At 43.4% G+C, this 24790-nt stretch overlaps 1 protein-coding gene across 1 annotated transcript in view; it reads left to right on the forward strand.

Annotated features, from left to right (window-relative positions):
• The window catches only part of MND1 (meiotic nuclear divisions 1), a 131547-nt gene that overhangs the window by 63249 nt on the left and 43508 nt on the right, over nt 1-24790 (forward strand). The window lies entirely within an intron of this gene.

The following is a 24790-nucleotide window of genomic DNA, read 5'->3' on the forward strand; positions in this document are numbered from 1 at the left end:
CTACGGGGGCTAGATAGTGGTTTTAACACTAGAGGGTCAGGAATACATGTTTGTGTTTCTGACCATATAGCGTTCCTTTAAAGAAATTCTTCAAGTGCCCTGCTCCACTATTAATGCTAAAGAGCAGGGCAGTGCAACAAAACACAGTGCAGTGCTAGGCTTAGCTCATTGGCTCAGAGAGTCAGCTGACACACTATTTAGGGACTTCCATCTCTTTTGTGGTAGTAATGGTAGTTGACCCCAGGTAAGAACCATTCAAAAATGGTGCACTAATTGCACCCCCAGGTGCAAGTCACTCCTGACACCATAACCACTACAGTAATCTGTAGTGGTCAGGATGCTTAGAGTGTTCCAATAATACTAAAGACATTATTGGTGTTTGAAAGTGTGTCTTGGTGCACTGCTTAGTGACCCTACCTGCAGTTCCACACAGAGCTCTCCCACATCCCCTGGATGGCATCCATAGACTTAGAATCTTGTTTGACACCTGTTAGTAACACATGTTCTCTTGCTATCTCTATGCACACGCGTAGCTGCTAGAATTCCCTTTGTTTTCTCGAGCATCATCCTGGCTCAGTTCTCTGGGAAGAAGTCATATGAGTTAGGGAATCCTAGAAGCTGTATTTGCTATCATATAATGCAGAAATGCATGGTGTAAGCGAGCCAAAAATTAGGTTTTTGCCATTTTTGGCTAATCCTGTTCTGTTTGCGTAATGACTGCTTTCATGTATGCACTAAAAGTTATGGAATACCAATCTGCCATTTGGTGTTGTAGGATGCCCAACACATCAGTTGTGGGCAACTCAATATGAGCTTTAAAAATTCTTAGCTGTTTTTATTTCATGTATTGTGAGATCCCAACAGTTCATACTTTGGTGAATAACCCTTAAAGAGTCTATCATGCCTGAGGAGAGAAGGAACACTCCAGACACTAAAACATCTGAAGCTCTCTCTAGTGGTTATGGTATAAAGAGTGGCCTGATTTTGTTTTAAAATAGTTTCCTTACAATTGGGGCATAGTGGCATCGGTGCCCCTGGCAATCTGTAGTACTTATGTTGCTTGGATTGTTCCTTTAAGAATATATTTTGTTATATACACTTGATGGTGGTAGTGCCAGCACAGTGTATAGATTTAATCTATTCTTACCTAAATGTGAACCAGTCATAACACGATTTGTGGATGACGGGTCATGTTAAAGGGAACACTATAATGTATATTTTTAATGCTCGATTTTTCATTTTTGCTTTTAGGTTACTGAGTCTCCCCTTTAAATTACTTTTAAACTTGGCTCTGATTTGTGGTCCAGTGCAACGCTTCCTACATAATAGCATTGACAACCCACATGCATGGCAATTGCCTAGTTCCTCCAGCTGAAGGCTTTTAATAGAGAAGCCAATAATAGCATTAACAAAAAACTTGAAAAACTTCAATTTGTGAATGTTCACGAAATTCATGAAGAACTTCCTCTAGTGACAGCCATTAGAAGTATGTTCTTAGCAACATGTGAACATTGCCTTTCCTGGGAAACTGCAATGTTTTACTTCTTCTGACAAAAGGAACTGCAAATATGCAATGAAACCACAAAATTAAAATGTAGTGGTTTTGGTTTGATTTGGTAATCTACATTGGCAACTAACTATAAGCAGTGCCTGAATATACTAAACTATCCATATCACATATATTTGCAGGATTGCTGTTTGCTTGTATATACATCAAATTAATTTGCTGGAAAAATAAACCTAAATTAAAAATCTGATGGGAATAAAATTAATTTTGCATTTAATATTATTATTATATTTAGTTTGAACAAGAAACCATGTTTAATGTCAGAAGTTTACATTTTGACGGTGTCTCCTTGGCATCATACATTCAGTTTTACTGTGTTTTGTTATGAGCAGCATCCCCCTATAATAAATAACTTTATTAAAAACGAAAGAATAAAAAATATATTTTCTATAGATACCACTGTTTAAAGGCCATCTCCTGTAATCAATCAGATAATGGAAAATGTTTAGCTACTGAACACAAAATGATCTGCCATTTTATATGCCTCAAAGTTTTAAACCCCAAACACATGGACATACAAGCTTCTTTTGCTCCATGGTAACAGAGCCTTGCTGACTTTCACTGCCCTATCCTTGCATCACATGACTGCGGTGTAGAATTAATATGGTCCACAGAAAATGTGAATGCATACAAATGTGAAGCAACAAAATTATTTTTTGTATTTTTTTATTTTAAGCTCCTACTTGCCAAATTTTGCAAGCATTTTGTAAAACCCTGTTTGTCGTAACTTGCAAAGAATTTATAGCTGTCATATCGTTTTCATGTTGCTGATGTACAGTTGCCACATTTACACTTTATAACCATTACTACTTGCTACTGTGACATGAGCAGTAAATCTCCCTTTATGCTGGCAAAAGTCTGTTTTGCTGACTCTGTAAAGCAGGGAACATAAGTATTAAGTTATGATGATTGCTTATCTCTTCTTTCTTTAAGCTGAATCCATAAATCTATAGTAAATAATTAAAATGTTGGATTACTCTTACTTGTAATAATTATGATTGTATTGTTTTTTTGTTTTGTTTAATACATTTGCATTTTGAGGGTAAAGGAGACAGGCAATAAAATATATATGTATCATAAATTACAGACTGTAGTTTATTTGATGTTTGATATTTATGCTATTGTCCTCTTCTGACGTAATTGCTTTGCCTTTCTAATCTGCTCTATATGTCACAAGGGACGAAAGCCCTGAAATTCGCACTCTGCGCGTTGTAATCATTCAGACTACTCCTGCTCTGCATCCATATAGTATCATAATGGATTTTAAATATGTGGTTGCTCCCTCCATATTTGTTAGATAACCGACCGTAACCATAAGTTGTCCAAAAAAGCTTCATTCACCTTTTATGTCACTTAGTTATTACATGAAATAGTATGGTATATTCCGTACCACCATGCATTCTAGGGTTTTATCAACATGGACAGCATGGAATGTCCTGATCACAATACCTGAGGCTCCTCTCTGTTAGATGGGACACAATTTAGTTACCCCACACTTACTGATGAGCAGCATGCCATTCTCAAAGTGAGAAAACTCCTCTAAATTATTGTTAATTATGTCATTAAAAATGTGCTCTGGGGGCTGGGCCTGACCGCCGAGCTGCATGGCCGCTTGAACCGTGGGCTCCGAACGAGAACCCATGGAAAGCTAATAAAAAGCCAATAAATTGCTATCTTAACCCCGGCAACAACGCTGATTTCACACTGTGGAGGGCAGATGATACCCTGGTTCTTGACACTGGAGGATCCTGAGCCGGTCGGACAAGCCAATGACTTGCGGCCTACAGTTGGAGGTGAGTGTGGGAGAAGCGGCCGTTCTCCCCGCTGCCAGACAGACTGGACAATGCCAAAGCTATTGACTGCCCCCCCCCCCCCCCAGCCAGCGGGGGTTATCCCGGCACAAATCAGTTACAAGCGGAGTCATACCACCTACCAGCCCCAGATGCAGGCACACAGCAGTGGGGAAGGGTCCAAGATGGCGGCTGCTGACCCTGCTGCAGTGACAAACAGTTCGCAAAAGCCATTAGAACAGCGACTGGACGACCTCTTTCGCAGTTTGTGGCAACAGCTGCAAAGCAGAAGTGACAGATATATAGAGGCGACACAGGAACAGAAGGAGCACAGATGCATACCTCCCATCAAACTACACCACGTGGCTGGCAACAAGCGGACACCGCCAACAGCGCCCAAAGGTGCGAGGCCAGCGAGAGACGTGCCATTCCGTGCAAAACTCAAAGCCCACAACTGCCCTCCCAAGCGAAGAACCCAGAGGGGGAACACCCGGAGGCCTAACCTACCTACTCGGAAGTAGGTACAAATGAGGCATAGGGTGAATACCAGAGCTGGTGGACCGCAACCACAACCTCACTCTTCCCAATATGGCAGCTCGGGAACCACTCACGGAGCAGGCCTGGACGGACCCAGGCAGAACAAGGGCAGAGCACGGAGACCATCTGCTCAGCCTGCCTTAAGACCCATTGCAGAGGGAATCGCCGGCGGGCAGGGACTCAGAACGGGCCCCATAAGAGCACAGAGTCATTGAAGCGTGTGGGGAGCTGGCGGGGCGCGAGGCCCAAAATGGCAAGATGGACCGGCAACAGCCCACAACTTACAACTACTGATGGACTTAAACATCCACCTGCTAGCAGTCCCCCATCCCTGGGCATAGGCTGAACTTTCTAACACGTGGACTGCCTCTGAGCTGCAGGTTTGCTAAACCCAACAGCTTGTATGTGTTTTCCAATGTTACAGAGGGCTATGCAAGCCTATTATTTTAGCTTATGGTTTAGTTCAATCTTGTAATCACTCTCCCAGGCTGCAGCAGGGCTCACTTAGTTAAATTATCGTGTATTATCCCATCGGTTAGCATCCCTTCCTGCCACACCTGCTTGAAATAGCCTCTTGCCTCACAGCTCACTTGTCACTATCACTGCTAGGCTGTCCCATAACATGGTAGATATGGTCCTATACCAGCCTATAACCTAACTGACAGACCTAGCATACTTCAACAGGTATACTAAATATAGCTTAACTAAACCAAATGCAGGAATGTCTTATGATCACTAACATATATATTAGCAACACACGCCTGTTCTCAGTGGCGTACATACCAGGGTCGCAGTATGTACCCTGTAGTACCCTGCGACCCTGTATGTACCCACTGGGCCAGCCTCTTCTCCTGGGGGGCCCTGAAACCGGCCACCTCCGGGCCCCCCGAGGCTGGCCCTGCTTACACCCGGCGGGCAGTCAGGCTGGCCGGTGCGCGAGGGAGCACTCTCCCCTGAGTGCTTCCTCTTCAGCTCCCTCGCGCACCGCACTTATACCGGAGCCGGAAGATGACGTCATCTTCCGGCGCCGGCATCCCTACGCGGCGCGCGAGGGAGCTGAAGAGGAAGCACTCAGGGGAGAGTGCTCCCTCGCGCACCAGCCAGCCTGACTGCCCGCCTAGGAGCCCAGCAGCACCACTGGACCCCAGGGAATCCCCTCAGCACTCCAAAAGGTAGGGAGGCTGGGGGGATTAAATAAATAAAAAAAACATGTGTGAGTGTGTGTGAGTGAGTGTGTGTGAGTGAGTGTGTGTGAGTGAGTGTGTGTGTGTGAGTGAGTGTGTGTGTGTGTGTGTGTGTGTTAGTGTGAGTGTTGGTGTTTGTGTTAGAGTGTGTGTGTCTGCTAGTGAGTGTCAGTGAGTGTGTTACTGTGTGTGTCTGTTACTGAGTGTGTTTGTGTGTGTGTGTTAGTGAGTGTGTGTATGTCAGTGAGAGTGTATGTTTTGTAAGTGAGTGTGTATGTATGTCTGCCGCTGAGTGTGTCTCTGTCAGTAAATGTGTGTGTCTGTTAGCTAGTGTGTATGCATTTGTTCGTGAGAGTGTGTGTGTGTGTGTGTCTTCAGCACTTACCTTTCTCCAGCGCCGGACTCCCATGGCGCTGGGGATCCCTCCGCCTCTCAGCTCCGAATGCGCATGCACGGCAAGAGCCGTGCACGCATTCAAACCGCCCATATGAAAGCATTACTCAATGCTTTCCTATGGACGTTCAGTGTCTTAAAATGGCGGAAGCGCCTCTAGCGGCTGTCAGTGAGACAGCCACTAGAGGCTGGATTAACCCTCAGTGAAACATAACAGTTTCTCTGAAACTGCTATGCTTTCAGCTGCAGGGTTAAAAGTAGAGGGACCTGACACCCAGACCACTTCATTGAGCTGATGTGATCTGGGTGTCTGTAGTATTCCTTTAAGTGTGTGTGCATCTGCATGCACTGGCGTAAATACCGCTGTCGCAGCCCTGCAACCCCTGCGACCAGGTGCCCGCCGCCATGTGTTGCAGCCCCTGCCAGCGCAGAGTAAGCGCGAGGGGGGGGGGGCCCACGGATCAATTTTCGCACCGTGGCCCCATGGGTCATGTGTACGCCACTGCCTGTTCTGTTCATGCTTTACCAGCAGAGTAATCAAATTAGACTTAAAGATACTTTGCGACCTGTCTGACACCTCTTGTTCTACTTTATAAAATCTCAGATATATAGCTGACTAAGGTCTGACAGCTCATCGATCTTGTTTATATGCGCTATATACTAGGAACCTTGTATGTTTAAATCGAAATATTGTCAGTTCAACACAAATGTCCCGTTATGCCTTTCAAGACAATAATGTTTACACTCTTGTTATCCTGTCTACTACCAAAAAAAAAGTGCAGCATATCTTGTCATTCACGTGTACACCAAATGTTATGTTATGTAATTCACCAATTTTTGCCTTGTGTCATTAACACTGCACTTTGAAAAATAATGAATTAAAAAAAAAAAAAAATGTGCTCTGCAATCCTCTTGAACTGAGTTCTGTGGGGTCTGAAACTGTATTGTTTGGGTCTCCCATCACTGTGACCAGGTAAGATCTGTTTGCTGATGTCCTCAGTGACATCAGTTGAGGCAATCACTATGCTTTAAGGTTGTGGTTTGTGTCAGACAGGGCCGGATTAACATAGGGGCTGATGGAGCTGCAGCTCCAGGCCCAGGCCCAGGCCCATGGAATAGGCCCATTGATTTAAAAAAAAAAAAAAAAAACATTTTTTTTTTTTTTTTACATTTTTTTTTTTTTTTACATTTTTTTTTTTCTTCACACACTACTCTTAGGGATTCCACCTGGCTTTTATTTTATTGGCACAGCCAGTATTTGAGGCTGCCTGGCTGGTTCCAATATTGCAGAGATACTGGAAGAGATTACTATGCAATACTAGCACTGGCCAGTAGGGGTCGCTGTGTGTGGAGACAGGCAGGGATAGGAAGTTCCAGCATATCCCTCCCTGCCTATCTATACTCATTGATCTGCAGGGGTGCAGCTACAGAGAGTCTAGACAGCAACTCCCACGCTACAGAGACAGCCTACAGCTCAGGGAAGTAAGGGATGAGGGGAAAGGCTGCAAGGAGACATACACTGAGACACTAAGGGACATTGGGAGACATGACACAGACACATGGGGACACAGTGTCCCCATGTCTCCCAGCCAGTGTCCCTGGTGTCTCAGTGCCCCCTAGTCTCCCAGTGCCCCCAGTCTGCCAGTGTCTCACTGTCCCCATGTCTCCTAGTGCCTCCATGTCTCCCAGTGCCTCAAGTGTCTCAATGTCCCCATGTCTCCAAGCTAGTGTCCCTAGTGTCTGTTGCCCTGGTGTCTCAGTGCCCCAATGTCCCCATGTCCCCGAGCCTCTCTAGTGTCTGTGTCCCTGGTGTCTGTGTCCCCATGTCTTCAAGTTTCCCCTATTTTCCCAGTGTCCCAGCCAGTGTCCCCTAGTCTCCCAGTATCCCTAGGTCTCCCCGTGTCCCTAGGTCTTCCTATGTCCCCAGGTGACATGGGGACCCTGGGATACATGGGGACACAAGGAGACATGGGGCATTGAGACACTTTGATACATAGGATCACTGGGAGAACTGGGGACACGACACTAGGGACCACTGGGAGACATGGAGCACTATGACACTGATACATAGGAACACTGAGACCTGTAGTAATCGACACATGGGGGCACTGGGAGATATGGGGGCACTGGGAGGAATCCATCTATACAGCAGATTCAAACTAAGTAGTTTTTTGGTGATTTTACAGCATTTTCTCTTATGTCACTTCTTGTGATTTACATCATGTGATGTCACCCATACATATTTAATTATTCAAATTAGCAAGGCCGGTATGTTTTTCCAAGAAAGGTGGCAACCCTAACTACTTTTCACATACTCTTACTTAAGTATGGAAACTTAAGAGGGATGTATGGGAACAAAACTTTTGTGGACTGGCTGACAATGAATATAGTTAAAGGGACACTGTAGTCACCAGAACAACTACAGCTTATTGAATTTGTTCTGGTGAATAGAATCATTACCGTCAGGCTTTTTGCTGTAAACACTGTATTTTCAGAGAAAATGCAGTGTTTACATTACAGCCTAGTGATAACTTCACTGTCCACTCCTTAGATGGCTGTTAGAGATCCTACCTGGGTCATGGTGGCCTAAAATGCATCCAAACATTCAGTATCTCCTCCCTCTGCATGCAGACACTGAAATTTCCTCATAGAGATTCATTGATTCAATTCATCTCTATGAGGAGATGCTGATTGGCCAGGGCTGTGTTTGAATCATGCTGGCTCTGCCCCTGATCTGCCTCTTTGTCAGTCTCAGCCAATCCTATGAGGAAGCACTGTAATTGGATCAGGCCACCATTTCTAATGATGTCAGCAGACTGCTTGTTTTTCTGAGTCTAACAGCATGCACAGTTACAGCTTCAGGCTTGAATACAGTAAGATTTTGCTATATTTATGGAGGCATGAGGGGCCCAGGGGGGCTAGATGGTGGTTTTAACACTATAGGGTCAAGAATTCATGTTTGTGTTCCTGACCCTATAGTGATCCTTTAACCCCTTAAGGACACATGACATGTGTGACATGTCATGATTCCCCTTTATTTCAGAAGTTTGGTCCTTAAGGGGTTAAGGTAATGCTGGTTTTGGTCTCTCTAACACTGTGACATGTTCACTTTCTTCTACACTCATTACATACAGCTTTTCTCTGTCCCAGACTATATACCAGGAGCTTCTGCCTACTAGTAAGAAGGTAAGGAGACAAGTGGACCAGCGAGTGCTAGGAGACAGTCCTTAGAAAGCGTTGAGCGAGCGCATCATTAGATGCATTTATGCCAAGCTCATGGTGCTGTCTGCATAGTATGCCCTTAGTTGGCCAGCTGCATGATTGGCAGGCAGCCTGACATGCATTCATGCCAGGCTGGCCTTCTAATTCTTTGGGCAGACATGTCCTCTTTTGGGGCATTTTCACCCCTTTTGGCAGGTCATGTGATTTGTGTCAGTGGCACACCCTTCTACGTGCCCATTGACTTCCTGCTTCACTGGACACTGCTGTTAGGGTTATGGATTTACTTGAAAGATGAAAACATAAATTAGTGAGAGATTAGCCTAGGGTATGTGTTTTCTTATAGCTGCTGTTTTCTTTCTCTCCAGCACCATCTCCATCAGATACATGACGCTTGGGAGTGTTTTACTGTTTTTGGTCGATATGATTCTGTAATTATGCCCATCATAATTGTCAGCACCAGGCCCACTGGGCTCTTATTCTGGCCCTGGTGTCAGATTATAGTTTGTTTAGTGTTAGCTCTAGGGTTAGCTAAGGTTATTGTTGGGTACGGGTAGTTAAGGTTAGGGCTGACTTGTTTTAGAAATTCTAATAGTTTTAGAAATGTCTGTTATGTCATTTGATCTTTAGAAGGTTCACAAAACCTGCATGTGGAGTATTTATCTGCTTGAAAGAAGCAAAAGAATTCAGTTCTCGTAAATACAACCTCAGATGAACAACATATGACATATTACACGATGTCATGATTTATTTAGCAAAAATAAAGCCATATATAATTTCATTCTAAGTGCATAAATATATATATATATATATATATATATATATATATATATCATGCTGATGAGTTGAAATAACAACGAAACAGCTGTCCATGAGTGGTTCACAGGCATTGCATCTCTTCCAGAGTTGTGTTTCAAAGCTTTTGTATGCAGTAGACACATTCTCTTGAATACATGTATAAAGTGGAATTATGAGGCAAAAATGGGGTTCTTTGTTGAGCTCATTTGCATATGCCCAGGATCCCTTGCAGTAGTGAGAGCACTGTTAAAGTGAGATTTCTGTGGTAAAAAAAGTTTTATGGCTTGACTGGTGTATGTATTTGTGTTTAACATTGCATTTTATATATACCGTATTTATCGGCGTATAACACGCCCCGGCGTATAACACGCACCTCATTTCCAGAAGGAAATTCCAGGAAATTTCCACCTCTCCCATAGTATTCCCCCCCCTCATCCCATAGTGTTCCCCCCCCTTTCCATAGTAATCTCCCCCCCTCCCATAGTATTCTCTCCCCCCCCCATAGTATTCTCTCCCCCCTCCCATAGTATTCCCCCCCATAATATTCTCTCCCCCCTCCCATAGTATTCTCCCCCCCCATAGTATTCTCCACCCCCCATAGTGTGTCCCCCCCCCCCTCCCATAGTGTCCCCTAGTGCACTTTCCCTCTGTCCCATATTTACTTACCTGTCTTGAAGCGTGGGCCGGCTTCACAGCGCGCACCGCAGAACTGGAACTTAAATTTCAGGTTCCGGTTTCCGGCGGGACTGAAAGGAAGTGTGCACACAATAGTGTGCACACTTCCTTTCAGTCCCGCCGGAAACCGGAACCTGAAATTTAAGTTCCAGTACCGGCGGGACTGAAAGGAAGTGTGCACACAATAGTGTGCACACTTCCTTTCAGTCCCCCTGGAAACCGGAACCTGAAATTTAAGTTCCAGTTCCGCGGTGCGCGCTGTGAAGCCGGCCAACGCTTCAAGACAGGTAAGTAAATGTAGGATATCGGCGTATAACACGCACCCATGATTTTCTCCCTATTTTCAGGGAGAAAAAGTGCGTGTTATACGCCGATAAATACGGTATATATCCAAGAGGGCTGCACTCACCTGAACATGCATACATTATAGGATGCTGCTAGGGCAAATATACACAACAAACAAAATATACAATCCAGCACACTCGCTTTTTCACTAAACAATGATTTCAAATCTTACAGATTGTAATAGTTTTATTTAAATTGAACCCCTCCCTGTCACAGGTGCCTCATTCCAGGACCCTATTTAGCCTTGACTTGCAGAGAGTCCCAGTAAGGAAGTATTTCCCAAGTTAGTGGATTTAGCTCATAGGAGCAAGCATTAGGCTGCTAGAGTAGGACCTGCCAAGAATCAGGTACATTGAAGTTGTGGCAGGCTAATGCAATATATGATCATATAATGTAACTAAACCCACATTATTTTGTGCCTAGGTGAGGTGTTTTTAAATAAATCTGTTACAATTTGTAAGATTTTAAATCATTGTTTAGTGAATAAGCGAGTGCGCTGGATTGTGTATGTTGTATGTATATATATATGTATATGTATATAATTATTTTATTAGCTATATATTGGGGTACCAGCCTGACAACTAACGTTTCTGACTCAATAACGTTCCAAAACCCCATAAAACCTGTACATGTGGGGTACTGTTCTACTTGTGAGCCATTTGAAAACATAAATATGATATGATGAGATGATCAGCGAAAGTGCTTTTTTTTTTTTTTTTTTTTGTGTGAAAAATACAAAAAAATAGATATGAACGCAAACTTTGGCAAGGGTTTGTGACTAAGTGATTACTAAAAAAGACTGGACATTCCCCATTTTGAATACCCTGGGTTGTCTACGTTTGCAAATGGTATGCCATAAAAGGGGCAGGGCCAGGCCCGGACTGGCCATCGGGCACACCGGGCAAATGCCCGGTGGGCCGCGGTGGCCGTGGGCCGAGGCCGGCAGGTGAAGTCCCAGGATCTCCCCTGCCGGTCTATGCAGGGCCGGCACTATCCGAGCGCCGGCCCCGCTGTATTCCATGGCGGGCCGGTGGGGAGATCAAAGATCTCCCTCACCGGCCCACATGCTATCCAATGCGGCCGCCGGCGGGGAGAGAGAGGGAGGGAGCCAGCCTGCACGGAGAGAGGACCCAGCGGAGCTCTAACTTGCAGCTCCGCCGGGTTCCTCTCGCGAGATCCGGAGCGTTGCCATGGCAACGACCGGATCTCGCGAGAGTGAACTCTAGCCCGCAGGCTAGAGTTCACTCACCACGAGGACCACCAGGGAACACTGACACCCTGCCTCCCAGTCCCAGGTACCAGTCCCCCCCTCCCAGGCTAAAGGTAAGAAGGGAGGGGGGGGAAATAATGCCCTTTATTTATTTGTTTATTTACAGCCCCCCCCCCCCTTTACACACAATCCATTCTAACATTTATACACGGCAGCACTCTCACACCCATCACACTCAGCACTCTCACACCCATCACACTCAGCACTCTCACACCCATCACACTCAGCACTCTCACACACATCACACTCAGCACTCTCACACCCATCACACTCAGCACTCTCACACCCATCACACTCAGCACTCTCACACCCATCACACTCAGCACTCTCACACCCATCACACTAAGCACTCTCACACCCATCACACTCAGCACTCACACACAGCACTCACACACACAGCATACACAGCACATTGACACACAGCACTGTCACACACAGCACTCTGACACACAGCACTCTGACACACAGCACTGTCACACAGCACTGTCACACACATCACACACAGCACTCACACACACAGCATACACAGCACTCTGACACACAGCACTGTCACACACATCACACACGGCACTCTCACACACAGCATCCATCACACACACATACTGCACCCCTTACATACACACAGAACCCCCCCCCCCCCAACACACTGCACCACACACATACACAATACTTCCAAATATATATATATATATATATATATATACACATATACACACACACACTCTGGATCCCCTATACACACACTAGATTCCTTGTAAGCAAACGCATACTACACCCCTAAACACACACTTTCTACAAACACTACACCACCTATACACACACACTATAGCCTGTATGCACACACTTGCTATATCCCCTATACACACATTCTCTACAGCTCCTAGCCACATATGCATCACATAACACCACAAACACAACATGACTAAAACCAACCTTATTACACAATACCACACCACAATCAGCTCACTCTATACACACACGCAATACCACAAGCAGGCTCCAAACACATGCACAGTACTCTTTCCTAGCATTTTTGTCTCCGGGTATCCATTTATAGAGACACCAGAGACAAATTGCAAGGAGAGACAGTGCAAGCATGTTATTAAATTTGCTTGCGCTGTGCAGAACAAATACAGGGCTTTTTTTCTCATGCTAGAGCTCTTCAGCAGAGCTCTGCGCATGGTCTGCCCTGGAAGAGCATTGAACCAACATGCTCACTTTGAGAGGGGGCGTGCTTGTCATTGGTGATGACAAAACACACCTTCTCTGCCCCGCCCCCTTTGTGGGCCGCTGTGATAGAAAAATGCCCGGGCCGAATTTTTCTCCCAGTCCGGCCCTGGGCAGGGCCATGTTTGCCATAAGGCCACACAGGCCTCGGGGTGGCAGGCTGGAGAGGGGCGGCATGTAAAAGCAAACAGTATTATGACATTCACAGTTAAAATGTTATGCAGAACTTATTTTTAGATTTTATTCATATTAAATTGCATTCCATCTATAAATATTTTATGTGAAATAAGATCCCTATTTCTTTTGAACTAAATTATATATGTGTGGATGCACTTAATATGGAAAAAGGTAAATTATGCATATAGCTCAAATTCTAGGTTTTGTTTTGCTTTAGAACTTGAACAATTAAGTCATGTCTGTAATTTGATCTTATAACTTCTAAAAATCTAAATATATGCAAAGGATAGGATTCAGAAGATTTACAAAGCACCGATATTAATAAAACTTGAAACTGAATGAATCCGATAGGATACACATTTGTAAATTATCTTTTACTTGCTTTTTGGCAAGTATATTGATAATTTCACATACTGTTTGCCCAATGGCACTACTAGCAGCCACTCGACAAATAGCTAAAACCCTTGCAAACGTGTGGATTCATTATATGGCGCCTGGCCAGTGATAACTAGTTAGCCACCACATAAAAAAAATAAAAATAATGAAAAAATCCTGTTGGGGAATAACAAGATCCACATATTACTGTTAGGCATATCCATGAAATGTCTAAAATTAGCAACTTGGCAGCCATTAGGTGTCCAGACCTCCCTGATCTTGGTAAAAAAGTGTTGTTTTTTTTATACTCCTTTTTTTCCCTCACCACTGCTGGTCCCGCCTGGCTCCACCTCCACGGCTGAGATCATCAATCTTGATGATGTCACCCAATTCAATGCTTTCCAATGGGAAAGCTTTGGGAGGTTATTGCGCATAAATCAAAATCTCCTCATAGAGACTCATCGCATCAATGCATCTCTATGGGGAACGTTCAATGTCTACATGCGACTAGGAAGCAATTCTTGTGGCTGTCTGAGGGACTGCCACTAGAGGTGTTCCTAGGCAGACACGTTTAGAGTGCTCAGTCTGCAGGGACGGGCTATAGACACCAGAAGCTGTACTTTATAAGGGGGTGGACAGATCACCATCAACCACCCTGTCACTATCCGTGGCCAGTGGATGGGGGCTACTAATTTTATACCTAGGGGTACTTAATGTTCCCAGCCCCCACCCATGGGCAGCAGTTTGGGCCTCTTTTTTATTATACTGGGGGACCTATTAACCCCATCCAAGCTCCAAGTAACCTCTAAGTTATCATCTGAAGTTTTCTTTCTTCTACTGCACAGAGCTCCTTGATGGTTGCTACTTTCTTAAAGGGTTACCCCTACCACCATGACCACTTTATGAATTTTAACTAGTCATAGTGGTAAGAGTTTGGATGTGTAGTTTTTCTGCTTGAAACACTGCACATTCAGAGCTATTTTTAATTGTGAGCCAGGGTTAGTTACACCACCAGCACACATGACTTTGGCAGTAAGGAACTCTGTTCTGGGCTACCAAATGTGAATTATGTGCATATTTTATGTCTTCTCAGTGTGCTAATCATCCTCTTGCAGACAGACTTCCTGCTAGTGGAAGATAGCTTTCCCCTTCCTCACACTGTGCACTACATCCCACCTCCCTCTTTACTGCTTTATTTTGTGTTGTTTTTAAAATAAAATAAAAACTCACTTCCTCTCAAAATTCCTCTGATCTAAAATCTCTCCTGTGTGACGTCATACGAAGGAGGTGGGTCAGTGGCGGGAATTTTGCCTGATACTGGATTCAAAGCAAGTTTAAACTTTATTTCTTTTAAATCTAGTGAAGGGGAGGGGGTACTTACTATCACTGCCCAATACAACATTGTTACCCTAAAGAGACTAATTGTAGAAAAGTGTTAGAGTAACCCTTTACTATTATTTCACGCACCAATCTGTTTTCTGGACTCTTTTAACATGTGTTTCCTTGTTATAGATAGCCTGACTGGGAAGAACTGTCCACGAAGGAATACTCTAAATCTAACTGGGTATCACCACTTATTGATCAAAATAACCTGGAAAATATCTGCTGTAGTGAATAGAAAGGCTATCTGCTCGCCTTAAAGGAACACTATCGGGTCAGGAACACAAACATGTGTTCCTAACCCATAGAGTTTTAAAGCCACCATCCAGTCCCCCTCCTCCCCCCCCCCCACCTTCCCCCTTCACCCCTTTGCTCTCCTAATTATAGTACTATATTACTTTTATTCAAGTCTGCAGCTGCTGGCTCTGCACCTGATCTGCCTGCTTTGTTGACATCATCAGAAGTGATTCTCTGAGCCAAGCACAATGCTTTCCCATAGGATTGGCTGAGACTCAAAAGTAGGCAGATTAGGAGCAGAGCCAGCACAAGCCAAACACAGCCCTGGACAATCAGCATCTCCTCATGCATTGAATCAGCGCATCTCTATGAGGAAAGTTCAGTGTCTCCATGCAGAGTGGAAATACTGAATGGCAGTGATGCTCACTGTGCAGCACTGCCCCAGGAAGCATCTCTAGTAGCCATCTGTGGATTGGCCAGTGGAGGTATCCCTAGGCTGTAATGTAAACACTGCATTTCCTTTGAAAAGACAGTGTTTACTGTATAAAGCCTGAAGGAAATGATTCTACTCACCAAAACAAATCCAATAAGCTGTAGTTGTTCTGGTGACTAATTCTGATGGGTGAATTTGTACTCCACATCAAGTATATAGACTTAAACTTTTAAGTCTTATGCTTTATTGTTGTTTTTTTGTTTTTTTTTCAACACAGGCATCTCCTTCATGCTGTCATATTGATTTAAAGAATGCTGTTTATGTTTGGAATGTGTTTATTTGAATCACTCATTTATATAATGTTTTGCCTTTATCCCTTGAGGCAGAATAGGTTGCCTTGTCAGCAGCACCACCACACCTAAATAGCATTACCAGGGCCGGCCTTAGGGGTGTGCGAGCTGTGCGGCCGCACAGGGCGCCATGGAGCAGGGGGCGCCGTGGATTTAAAAAAAAAAAAAATTGTTTTTTTTTTTGTTTTTTTTTTAAATTTGCAGCGGAGGCGGAGCTTACCGTGCGGCGGGGGCGGAGCTAAAAGCGCCGGAAAACTGCTGCAGGGGAAGCAGGAAGGAGTCCCTGCTTCCCCACCAAACAGTCACCAGGAGCTGCACTGCCTCCACAATGAACTCCACAGGTAACTGTGGGATTGTCTAGTGAGTGTGACTCTCTGCCTGTGTGTATTACTGTCTGTGTGTGTATGACTGTCTGCCTGTGTGTGTCTGTGTGTATGACTGTCTGCCTGTGTGTGTGTGTCTGTGTATGACTGTCTGCCTGTGTGTGTCTGTGTGTGTGTGTATGACTGTCTGCCTCTGTGTGTCTGTGTGTATGACTGTCTGCCTCTGTGTGTGTCTGTGTGTATTACTGTCTGCCTCTGTGTGTGTCTGTGTGTATTACTGTCTGTGTCTGTGTGTATGACTGACTGTCTGCCTGTGTGTGTCTGTGTGTGTGAGACTGTCTGCCTGTGTGTGTGTGTGTGTGTATATGACTGTCTGCCTGTGTGTGTGTATATGACTGTCTGCCACTGTGTGTCTGTGTGTATTACTGTCTGCCACTGTGTGTCTGTGTGTATTACTGTCTGCCTCTGTGTGTGTGTCTGTGTGAATGACTGTCTGCCTCTGTGTGTATGACTGTCTGCCTCTGTGTGTATGACTGTCTACCTCTGTGTGTGTGATTGTGTGTATGACTGCCTCTGTGTGTATGGCTGTCTGCCTCTGTGTGTATGGCTGTCTGCCTCTGTGTGTATGGCTGTCTGCCTCTGTGTGTATGGCTGTCTGCCTCTGTGTGTCTGTGTGTATGGCTGTCTGCCTGTGTGTGTATGACTGTCTGCGTGTTTGTCTGTGTGTATGACTGTCTGCGTGTGTGTGTGTGTGTGTATGACTGTGTGTGTCTGTGTGTATGACTGTGTGTCTGTGTGTATTACTGTCTGCCTCTGTGTGTGTCTGTGTGTATTACTGTCTGCCTCTGTGTGTGTCTGTGTGTATTACTGTCTGTGTCTGTGTGTATGACTGACTGTCTGCCTGTGTGTGTCTGTGTGTGTGTGTGAGACTGTCTGCCTTTGTGTGTCTGTGTGTGTGTGTATGACTTTCTGCCTGTGTGTGTGTGTGGATGTCTTCCTGTGTGTGTGTATGGCCGTCTGACTCTGTGTGTGTGTGTGTGTGTCACATACAACCAATACACGCATATCACACACTGTTAATACACCCATTACAAATATCACACATAGCATACATATCACACACAGTCATCACACCTACTATCACATACACAGACAACACAAACATTACAGCATACATGGATGACGGGGGGGGGGGGGGGGCGCTGTGAAGATTTTTCGCACAGGGCGTCAAAATGCCTAAGGCCGGCCCTGAGCATTACCAACAAAATAGAGATGCAAGATTCTCATTTTGTTTTCATAAACTCGTCTTATTGTTTTTTTTAAACATTTTTGATTACTCAACAACACCGCCCCACCCTGAAGTTTAAAGTGTAATAGTTGTAATACACACAGCCTATGTTCAGTTTAAAAAAAACATAGTTTAGTTAATTTATATATTTTGTTACAAATAAAAAATCTGAATAAAAAATGGTCACTTTCTTTATTAATCAGCACAATAATGGAGAACAATTGAGACTGTTGTCAGTGAACACAGTCAATCATATTTTCAACTTGCATTCATATAGTTTTATTGGAGCAGTTTGTGAGTATATTTTTAATAGTTTTTTTTAATTTTGTTTTATATAAACAATCTCATGCTATGAGTTCTTTGTGTTTTATTTTTTTGAGTGAATCACGTGAATCATTTTATGCCAAATACTTGCTTATATGATGCATACGAGAAGCTGGATGCTGATCCCGCCAGCCATTCATTGTTTAAGAGCGTGTGCTTATCAATCTCATCCAAGGACCTCTGTGCAACAAATTGATATGACCTATCCTCGACCTCTTGTTCTAAGCTGGCTAATGATGTCCCAATGATGCTGCCGGAGATTGAGTTACACCTCAGTCAGTGAGAGGGTTAAACTCAAAACACTAACTTTTTGAGACTCAAGGCACCATGACAACTTCAAAACATTCCCATAGAGTAACCCGTTAATATACATTATATATATTATACACTATTTACACAAAAGTATGGGGACACGCTTCTTAATTATTGAATTCAGGTGTTTCATTTAGACACCCGTTGCCACAGGTGCATAAACGCAAGCACCTAGTCATGCAATCTGCATTTACAAACATTTGTGAACAAAATTGGTCGTTTTGAAGAACTCAGTGAATTCCTACAATACTGTGATAGAATGCCACCTTAATAATAAGTCAGTTCATGAGATTTCACATTTGCTAGATATTCCATGTACAACTGTAAATTTTATTATTGGAAAGTGGAAGCGTTTACAAACAGCAGCAACTCAGTGACGAAGCGGAAGAACACGTAAAGTCACAGAGGGCATAAAAGTCGCCAACGCTCTGTTTCCAACGCTCTGATTCCATAGCTCAAGCGTTTCAAGCTTCCACTGAAATTAATCAGCACAACAACTGTGCATCTGGAGCTTCATGAAATGGGTTTCCATGGTCGAGCAGCTGCATGGAAGCCTCACAACACCAAGTACAATGCCAAGCATCGAATAGAGTGATGTAAAGCAAGCCACCACTGGACTCTAAAGCAGTGGAATCATGTTCTGTGGAATGATGAATCACTCAACGTGGATTGTTAGGCAGTCTGATGGGCGAGTCTGAGTTTGGCAGATGGTAGGAGAATGTTGTCTGACTGTATTGTGCCAACTATAAAGTTTGGTGGAGGAGGAATAATGCTATGGGACTGTATTGGGTTGGGCTAGGTCCCTTACTGCCAGTGAAGCAAAATCGTAATACTTCAGCATACCAAGACATTTGAGTCAATGCTTTGCATCCAACTTTATGGGAACAGTTTGAGGAAGGCCTTTTCTATTCCAGCAGGACTGTCGTCCAGTGCACAAAGAAAGGTCCATATATACATGATTGGTTGAGTTTGGTGTGGAAGAATGTTCCTGGCCCGCATAGGGTCCTGACTTCAACCCCATCGAACAGCTTTGGGATGAATAGGAATGGAGATTGCGATCCAGATTGTCTCATTAAACATGTGCCTGACTTCACAAATGCTCTACTGGATGAATGGGTAAATATTCTCACAGAAACACTCCAAAATCTTGTGGAGAGCATTCCCAGAAGAATGGAAGCTCTTATAGCTGCAAAGGGGCGACCAACTACATATTAATGTCTATGTATTTAGATTGTAATGTCATAAAAGTCCCTGTTGGTGTAACGATCAGGTGTCACAATACTTTTGTCCATTATGTGTGTGTGTGTGTATACATATATATATTTAAAAAAACAAAAACAAACCTTGAGTGCACATATACGTAATTAATATGTACTGTGCTTTGTCTATACACCAACAGTGCCTCATAGAAAAGGCTATCCTGTCACTGCGGCATTATGTAAAAGGAGTATAAATATACACTTCTCTTCTGACTTCTGTGTGAGGTGTGGCAGAAATGTAGAACATATTGCAAAGTCCTAAGCAGCCATGTGTTTGTTACCCTATGCAGAAAATATAGGTTATTTGGGGGTTTGAAGGCTCCCCTTTACAAACATAATCATAGAAGCTAGATGTTTCTAATTTTATGGGTAACCTGCCCTGCGCATAGCCCATAGAATGGTCTTAAAGGAATATTTTCATCAGAATTTTAATACATTAAATAAAGGGGTTCGCTTCTTTGAAATGGCTACAGTACTGGAGGCTCTACAGTTTGTATTAAAAACATGTAACATTTTGCAGTAATGCTATATTTTTATTTGTCAGTGTTGACAAAATGGGATATTTGTGTCTAACAGGGACTTGATATTGTGGCTTTTGCAAGTGTGGAAATAGTCATATATGTGCTTTGGAAGTCATGTGAGTGCCCTACGTAACTATGGCTTTGTGCATTGTATAGTTGTCTATTCTGTGGTATGTGTTATGGCTGTCATGTAGGTCAAAGATGACCTGTGATATGTGATATTATAAACCTAAAAACCGACTGTGTCTATTGCAGTCACCTTCTATATGTGCTCTGGTGTGAAAAGATCTAAAGGAAAAGATTTTTAAAAAAAAATCTCTTCACCCTAATGTTGTGTATTGCTCTTATACTTTACATTTATGTCGTTCATTATCAGAGAATCATCTGGGAATCTTTCCCAGACAGTGCTTTGTAATATATTAGTGTAATTGTAAAAAACAAACAAACCTTAGTTTCGATGTGTAGTTCATTGTCTGCAAACATTTGATAGATTGTGGTCGATATGTATATCTTGTGCATGCACTTTTTGACATATTGGTCGCTATCTTAGATCTGTAGCCAAACGTTTTGCTTACGAGCCATAACATATGTAGGCTTTGGAAAAATTCCAGTGTCTGTAGCACGGCAGTGAGAGAACGCAGCTACTGATATGTCTTGAAGGAAGATACCTGCCATGGTTTTAAAACAATGTTAAGTCTATTGTTTCAGCTGTTGGATATACTTGGCAGCCTGGGTGCTCAATGTAACATTTTGTGTTGTTCATTTAGGTATTTAGATCCCAGAGCACATTGTGTGCTGTTTCTGTCTGCCACATGTCTGTTTTAAGAATTGAAAGCTATCCCATGTAGCAAACAAATACTGTTAAAATAGCATAGCTACAGTTGAGGTTTTTGTTCTAAAGATAGACAAAGATTATGGAAAACTTCTTTAGACTTTGAAATTCTAACTTAAGGGACACTATAGGAACCCAGACTGATACCGGAGAAACTGACGGAAGCCGAGCACAGAGAGATGGACACAGGTTTCTTCAGGAAGGAAGAGATTCTTTATTCGATTCACTGACCGGGACTCAGAGGGACTAATGTCACCAAAAAACAGCAAAGTCTGAGCCCTGATCATACAGTGTAGGTCCCTTATATAGGTATGTAGCTCCTCCCATAATCAGTTCAACCTACACATACTCTTATCCATCAACCGAATAGAGACTAAATTCCTGTTTGACCACATGGCTTGCCCAGCACAATGGAGGAGGGGAAATACTCGTATATCCTGTATTCCTACACTTGCTCAGTACACTGTTGATTGTATCTTAGCTACGTGTAACTGACTAACTGATACACCAACATACACATATGCCACGTGGAAATCTCGGCCTGCTAAATTTATTTTTACCGAGATTCCACCACATTCCCCCCTTTGATGCTTCTGATATTTCACAATTTCAGATGCATCACTTAACCATAGTTTGCTTACACCTCAGGTTGCTATGAACCAGACCAGACTTTGCGACTCCCTAATGATATGAATCCCTCAACATTCCTCTTCCTGTACTAGTTCTCCCTGATTTAGAGCCTCATACCTATATATATCCTGTAACGGAACCGCTGGCACCCCGACTGGGTACCCTCCGCTGACGGATGCTCCTAGTGCTTTCCGAGGTCTCCAAGCACTCTGCCTGACACCATAACCACTGCAGACCCCACGAACCGCCGCAGCTTGGTTGGGGTCTCGCAGACTCCACCCACTCTGGACCCAAGACCAGGGTCCAGCTTCCAGTAGGTGGACCTCTCCGAATTCCAGAGAGCAGGAACAGGAACAAGCTCTTAGCAGAGCTCAGCGATAATACCCTGGGGAGTATAGTGATTATAGCAATCCCCAGAGTGTAGTTCTCCAATCCCCCAAACATGAGCCGAAACTTCATGAAGGTACAAGATGATCTGAGGTGCTAGCACACCCAGTCTGGCTTTTATTACAGTTGTTGCAGGACCGCCCACAGGGAGGGATAAAACAACCAATCATATCACAGTTACATCCCACATATCCCCTCCCCTTATCCTGAGAGGAAACTCAATTATACATACAGTTAAAACATATTCACAATCAATCCATTCAGGGGAACAACATATTAAAAAATGGTGCGAATCAGACCAGTGGTTCAAAAGTTAAGGGAAAGTCTTTTGTTACCAAATTAAGCATGGCTTTTCCTCCCAAAACAGTTCCACAGAGTCTCTATCCTGGAGATAATTGGGAAGTAATCCAATTATCTCCAAGGACAGAGGTAAAACTCCATTAGCCACATGGCAGACAAAGGACAATAAAAGACGTAAAAATACATACTGTTACATTTATCACATAGAACCTACACATTTACAATTTACCTAACACATAATAGCATACATAATATTGAAGACAGCCTGAATGCAATCTGCTACACAGTCTTAAAGGGACATTGTTCCTAAAAGTCATAATATGTCCACGGATGTTTTTTAAAGGGCCAACAGCAGCACCATACAAATCCAATATGCCCAAATGTTGCACCTGAAGGGCCAAATCTCCCAGGGACCATAGTAAACAGGTAAGAGACTGGTAATCAGGCTCCTCCAACAGCCAGGGGTAAAGGGCAGCTTGTCACCAATAAACCCAGTGACAAAAGGCATTTCGTCACATAGCCATTATCTGTGCAGCAGCCTTTCTCTCTGCTATATTCTCTATAATGCTCTGCACAGACCTAACTACCAAAGGAATCAGACATGGTAGGAGAAGGCACAGCATCAAGATTAGCATGACTCCACCTACCAATGCCTTAAGTCCTCCAAACTGCTCATACCAGTTACCAAACCAACTACTTGGATTATACCCTTTCCATACCTGGGTAGGCACATGCGCTAGTTTAACCATATGGCTAGTAAGCTCAGCTATTGCTTGCCCTTCATCATCTATTTGAAGACAACAATTGCTTAGGTTAAACTTCCCACATACACCTCCCTCTACTGCCAATAGGTAATCCAAGGCTAATCTATTTTGGTAAACGGCTGTCCTCATCCTAGTATTATGTTTCGCTAGGAGATTGAGCGCTTGCAATGTTTCATTGGTAATTATCTCAACCACTGCCTGTAACCTTATAATACGGTTGAGCATATATATTGGGGTTCTATATCCAAAAGTACCATCCTCTGCCCACGTAGCTGGCCCATAATAATCTATAATACGCTGGGGAGGCCACTCATTATCTTCCCAGGTACCTATCTCTAGGGGTCCCCTTTTCTTTCTATGATTCACATCATATACCTTAACTCCCAAAGTCTCTCCTGTTTCAATAGGCAACAACAAGAAGGATGGTTTGAGCATACCTAACACACATGCCCCTTCCCAGTCCTGTGGTAACTCCGAATAGGCTTTCTTACCACAGATCCAGTACAAATTTGCTGGGGCTTTCCAACTCGATGTAACAGATACGTCAAACCACACATCCTTTAAATTGGTATAACTTGCAAACGGGTTAGGTGGTTCTGAGACATTTGAAGCTGACCACCAAGTTGTATTCTTTGTATCATCATCATAAGCTTTTTGCCCTAGACAAGTCAATTCTCCTACAGATGTATTAAACATTATTCCTTTCCTTGCTATGCAAACATAACCTATAATGGAGGTCTTTAATCGCCACTCAGATTTACCTCTAACACTCATTTGATAATCAGCTTGAGAAGATGTTATCTGTTCAATTGTCTCAGAACCGGAATACATTACCTCCTTTGCTTCCCAGGGCCATTGGTCTCCCATATTAGTACCTCCACACACATAGCAGTTGGTTACATTAAGACTACCGGCAATACTCTCGGCTAGATCAATATGGGGGATATTATTCTCTACACTCATCTCCTCGTAGAAAGAATGGAAAACCTGATGAGTCTGGGCTGCCATAGTATCGGTCTCTATCCCTATAAATAATATTGTCCCAGGATCCAAACCTGTCCCATATATCTGGAACCCAAATAAGTTTCCGAACCTATCTATAAACTGTTCAGGATTATTAATAAGTATATGGACTGGGTTACACTCCATAGACTTACAATATGGTTTGGTATGCAACTTAGTAACAATCATATCCTTATCTACTGTCTGTCCCTAAGTTGCCCACCCTACACAAGACCAATATGGACAATAATTATAATTCTTATTTGGGCATTTTGGATCTATATACTTGTTCTTACTACTGGGGCAAATATACTTATCATTAGACCCATACGTTCTTTCCCATTTAAGATCCCCACATACATTACACGGTTTTCTACCACTTGATATCGCCTTACATGCATCAAATAACAGAACACCCGAAGAATGTACGGTTTCTAGTATTGTCTTATTTATTAGGGTCCCCTGTGTGTCTCCATTCCGAAGGGTCAACCAAATTGTACAGGGTTGATACTCTGGACTAAAACACTTAGGTTCTCCTACTCCTAAATGGCATACACTATAATCTATACCTAAGTATCTACACTTAGATACATATCCTTTACACTCATATTGTGAATGCCAAATAAGGGTCTGGGAAATATGATTACCTGTTTTTGTAGTCCTAATGCAAACCTCACAGCCAGGTGTGTCGGTACCTCTACCTTCCTGAATAATTAAAAACACAAATATACACATTATCAAATGCATTTCTCCTGACATCTTTATCCTAATTCTTCGTCCGTGCGATGGCACCTCAGCTTCCAGGATGTAAGGGCTGCAAGGAATGGAGTCCTTCAAGTCCTCTCTTCCCTTCACAGAGGTCCCTTCAAGACACTCTGGCTATGTAACGTG

Source organism: Pelobates fuscus, chromosome 6, assembly GCF_036172605.1.
Source record: "Pelobates fuscus isolate aPelFus1 chromosome 6, aPelFus1.pri, whole genome shotgun sequence".
NCBI classification, from domain to species: Eukaryota; Metazoa; Chordata; class Amphibia; order Anura; family Pelobatidae; genus Pelobates; species Pelobates fuscus.